We start from the raw sequence: 5,724 nt of genomic DNA, 5'->3' as shown, positions 1-5,724 counted from the left end.
GTTATTAAACCACAATACATATAATATCGGAAGAGTTTGCTCGATTAATGGAGATATGTTGAATGATACCGCGTCATTGTCTGGCCAGTTTTAATCCGCGGCTTTGTTCTTTTTTGTATGAATGATTATAATGCTACACAGCGAAAAAAGTGATCAAGAGCTCTATTTATTTTTGCGGATGCTAGAACAATGGGAAATGTAGGTCAATTTTAAACGTAAGATTGAATACTTTTATAATTTAACTGTTTTAAAATGAAATACTGATTTAAATTTTTCGATTGAAATATACTTAATTTATCAATGTTTTTCCCGTACCTCGCAAAAGGCTTTTATAGTTATTTTTCAATATCGAGCTTATCAAATGGGGTGCTTTTTTAAACATATACTTAAAATAGAAAACTATTCTCATAAAAAATGTGAAAGTTTATCCACCAACCTCAACTGAGACTCACATCATGAATGACCGTGAAAAACTACAAACGAGCTAAAGTCCACAAGGGTCATATAGCTGATAGCGATACTTGGCAAGTAGTTTACGAATCTGAGTGACATTACTGGCGCTGCGGGAAGGTGCACTTGGGAACTTGTCTAAGGGATATTACTTTAATCGTGGACGGCCTGCGTTATGGTCAAAGTTTCACGAACGTTACCAAAGCCACAACTTTACCGCTTAATGCTCGCCGCCTGCTACAATCCGCCCTCGTTATAAAAGACGTTTATTTTGATTGTACGATTGTAGTTATTATTATGAATCTATTAGAGTCCTACTGAAATCATTTAAACAATAACACCCTCATCTCCTTGAGTGCTGTTGGATAAACTTTGATTTAAAGAAACAATGTAAAGCTCGTTGTAACTTCCCTTGCTTGCCCGCTACAACATTTTATTGTTTCTTTTTGATACGTAAATGTTAATCTCATTTTTTTAACTACATTTACTAGATACATGAGCTGCATGGATTGAATCTAGTTATAGATAGTATTGTATTTGAAATGCTTTCATAAAAATAAACATAAAAAATTACTATAGAGACGAAAATATATTCCTAGTGTTGCCTGCTTTATCCAACAAAAAACCAAACCAAAAAATATTAATTTGGAAATGTGGAACATCATATTATTACCACGGTATCAAAATATTTGCACTTTTATACATTAAAGATTATTCTGTATTTTTTACATGCGAAAAAGGCGAATATACAAACACAAATCCTCTATCTAACTTCATTTTTCACGGCAAACTGTTATTCTATTTCTATAGACAGTTTTTCACGATTTTAGCTTCGAATGCTGCCTTTGTTGCACTACTGAATGACACGTTTACTCGTTCGCTCACTTAATAAATAAAACAAAATCAATGTTACTCAACAAATCTGAACGTATTTTTTTACTTTAAATCTATAGTTACCTACGCACTAAGAGGCACTCAATTATTTATGCGCCGTTTAAATAGAAATAATGTTTGTATTTCCTTTTAAAATATGACTGTATTTTAAATTTATATTATTATTAAATCACGGTGAAATTAATGAATACTCATGAATCATAACATTTTTCATTTACAATGCATCGCATGGAAATTTTCTGCGTCGAGTAAGTTGGGGAGAGAACTTTAATGAAATGTTCATTATGAAAACAATTTAGCTGAGTTTGTTTCGTCGATATTTTAATTCCGTTGAATGAGTTATGTCATAGGTATATTGTTTTTGTAGCGCAAGTGTGGTTTAGTAATTAATTTTCAAACGGTGCTGACCAAGGGTAAATATTTAACGTCCAAAATTTAATTCGATAACCGCGGCAAACTATTGGGGCTGTTATGGATGTGTCAGCAACACGTTCTAAGCTGCAATTTCACGCGTGACAGCGATGTAATACAACATATTGTGTTCAGGTACACGCGAAGCATACAAAATATAAATATATCTATTATATCTTCCAAGAGGAATTTATTTTTTCACTCTCACTGTAATGTTAGGGCTAAGATATACTTTGGGAGGATAGGAGGATTTACCTTTCACCTCCGAATTGATGTAAAAACCTTTTTAAAACCCCTACGATTTAAGAACGTCTTGTAATTGAAGCATATTTATTTGTCGAAATCGGTTAACATGCAGATTATAACATTCGTCCTTTTAGCATAATTTATATTATACTTAACAATTCCATTAAGATTTTTAACTTGCATTTGGTGCAATCTAGAGCTAGAACAAATTTCCCACTTAATGCTAAAAAAATGAAAAATACTTTTTAAATAATAGATTGCTAGCCGTCCATTTTGCAAAAAGTTAGTGTACCGAAGCCATTTAGTTTGCAACAAAGTTATTTTCGCCTGCTAAAAACTTCCCGAGGAATGCATCTACTACCTACCTAGGCACCAGGCCGCTTCTCTCTTTAAGAGGTAACTTTAATTTATTTCTACAAACTATCTACATTCTTATAAATATTTCGTTTCGAATTATTTAAATTATATGAATTGTACGATTATTATTATTATATTCACTTTATTATTGTTTAACTTGAATGTATACAGGTATACTAAGCCCACTGTTGGTATACTAAGCTCAAAGGTGGTTATAGTTATGCATACGCAGAGTTCGTAAAAAATACTTATAAAATTCCAGAAGCATTTTTTTTTTCAAAAATATGAATTCTTAAAACTATGTGGTACACCCATAACAAGCAACCCAACCAACTTTGCCACCAGCACGTGAGATATCGTTTAAGATTATGTTTTCATAGACAAAATGCTCACATTAGCGAAGCAGTATATGCCGGCTGCACCAAGCTAGAGAAGAAAACATGTATTTCAGGAAAAATTTAGCAAAAAATTTTTCACGTAATTTTGTTGTTTTAAGTATTTTTTACGTGATCAGTGCATGCAAAACTACAAGTCCCTTTGCTCTAGTATACCAATAGTGGGACACCCTGTATATATAGGAATCGACATACACGAAAAATCTAGCTACAAACATAATATTTTAAACGGTACGTTACGAAAAAAAAATAATTAACCTTTGAAATAAAATATAATATTATGTATTCTCTTGTAAGCAATTTCGAAAATAATTTCTTGAGCAAAGTAAAACTTTATGTCTTATGGGAATAAATTAGGAAAAGTCAAAAAGTTTTACAACAATTCAAAAACACAAGGCTCCCTAAATCGCCGTTGTTTCGGAATCTGATTTCACCATTCCTATTGTTTTGATCTTTGTTTGTTCATCTTATTTTGCTACGGTTTGTGGGTTCCCTTAACCGTTTCTGTAACGTTGATCAAGTTACAATTGTAAAACAAACTTTAAACAGAAGACTTTGATATTGAATATTCGTATTTACAAGTATAATTTCGCCGACCTTCCTCTGAGGTCAAATAGAAGTTATGAATTATTGTATCATAAGTATCTCACCATTATTATTATATGAACAAGGTACTGAATGTATGAAAGTTTTTGAATAGTATTTCTTACTAATATCTTCTGTCCGATATTATTTAAATTAAGGTATGTATCAGTCTTTAACATATTAAAGAGAAAAGTCTTGCTGGAAGGGATGGTCATAATATCATTGCTATCCACAAACGAATCTCAAATGATGTTCCTATAAATACTCAATTTCGGTAAAGACTGTTTATCTTACGAGGAAAATATAAGGTACCTATATAAATAGATATTTTGAAAGTATACATAAAGGGCGTTTCGACCCAATTCCTGGCAGTTAATTGAGCACATTAGTCATACGGGGTCGCTGCACGGCCACTTGGCCCGTTATCATAACATGATTTGTGACGCCGCAGAAATATACATCTAATGTTTAATATATTTACCTTTGTATCGTGACAGCTATGCAAAATCTCGTAATTTATGCTGACAGCCAGCTAAACATAAAAATGACAGTGAAGTACGATTGCAACATACCCGCGTAGTTTATGTTGAGCAAAACAAAACGTACCATTTATTTTAATGATGTTAAATAGATAAAGCTTATGCTAAATTGCGGTATTTAGCGAGACTTTAATTAGTAGGCTGATGTATTCGAAATTATAATTTGACATAAGTCCGATTCGATAGTTTAATGCAATCACCACCGCCTAGAGACTGTCTAGAGAATTTCTGACAGTCTGCAGGTTTAGTGGGTGGAAAGCGCACTCTTGCTTGCAGAGATTTCGAGAAAATCTCAATAAAAAGTTACTAAATATAATATTATCGTTTGTATGAATTAAATTACTGTCAAATTCGAAAAGTTGATAATTTATTTTGGTTCGCACACGTTTTTTATTATCTTTTCTTTTATCACAACATGTTGGAACTGGATATTGGGAATATTTATCTAAAGTCACGTCTTCACTTTTGCCTCTCTGTGTTACCTATAAAAATCTCAATCTCGAGACAGCCCATGAGACGTATTTTAGCTGATGTCCTTATTTGCCCTAGATTGTAAAACAAAACAGCCCGTATTTTCTTCACGAAAAACTCATTCCCCTTAATAAATTTGATCTCGATCAGTTCTCGTTTGGCAGCTTAACTGTGAAAAGGTTTTAAAAAAAATTACCAATATAATAACGATATTTCTGTATGGAAAATATCGATGGGCGTTCATTATCCACAAAATAGGCAAGATTTTATAATATTGTGATGGAATTGCTAAATGATGCATGAACTCAAGTCGGGGCTGAAAAGTTGGAGTGGCACCGCGATCTATCAAAGTTATCGTGAAAGCAATTAGTTTGGAGCCCCGATATAGATATTGGCGACTGCAGTAAGCACCTTTAAAAATTCAATGCTGCTGATCCTAATATTGACTTCTAATATTTTTTGTTTTAGTTAAAAGTATTTATTTATAACTCTTTAAGTATAACCTATTTATAACCTATTACTCTTTTTCTCTAATTACTCGATCAATAATAAAAGTAACACGTAACACGAGTTAGGCCCTAAAATATAAATTATATGTTTTCGCCCGTCACGATAATAGCGGTCAAAATGATTTGTATATTATTTCAAGAACATCACTAATTAATGTTACCGTACACTTTCAAGGTGGAATGGAATCAGAAAATGGAACAACAAAATAATCTAATAAAAATTGTAGCAAATAAAGTAAAATAAGATTTGATCACAAATTAAATCTCAGGTTACCACGTGTAATAAAATACATTAAAAAGCGGTCAGACGTGATTAACGCCATAATGAGAATTCAATTTATGAATTTGTCTACTACCGCCATCTTTACATTGATACAAGTAACTTGAGGGCTCGGAAAACTTTCAGTATTGAACGTTTTTTGGACTGAGTAGGTACTTGAAAGTTGAAACACTGCGAACTTATTCCGTACTTTTACGTTACATATATATTATATACAGGGTGCCCTAGATGGCGCTATCTCCAATCCTACTAATATTATAAGTGCGAAAGTTTGTGAAGATAGATGTATGTGTATGTATGTTTGTTACTCTTTCACGCAAATACTACCGAACCGATTACAATGAAATTTAGCACACATATAGAGGGTAACTTGGATAAACAGTTAACACATAGTATAAGTTTAATCCCGGAAATCCCATGGGTACCGGAACTATGCTAAAACCTAAAACTACGTTTTTCTTTAAAAACGTGGTCGAAGCTGCGGGCAGAAAGCGATTTCTAAATTATTTCTAAATACTATACGTCATGTTGCAGACCCCTCCTCCTCCTTTTGTCTTTTACGTTTTCACGTATTAACCACTGTAAAG

The sequence above is a fragment of the Colias philodice genome, chromosome 8, assembly GCF_061535455.1.
Source record: "Colias philodice isolate Cphi_HAF_F1 chromosome 8, ilColPhil1 Martin Lab GWU primary, whole genome shotgun sequence".
Taxonomy (NCBI): domain Eukaryota; kingdom Metazoa; phylum Arthropoda; class Insecta; order Lepidoptera; family Pieridae; genus Colias; species Colias philodice.
The sequence above is the reverse complement of the archived record's forward strand: the minus strand, read 5'-3'. Positions refer to the sequence as shown.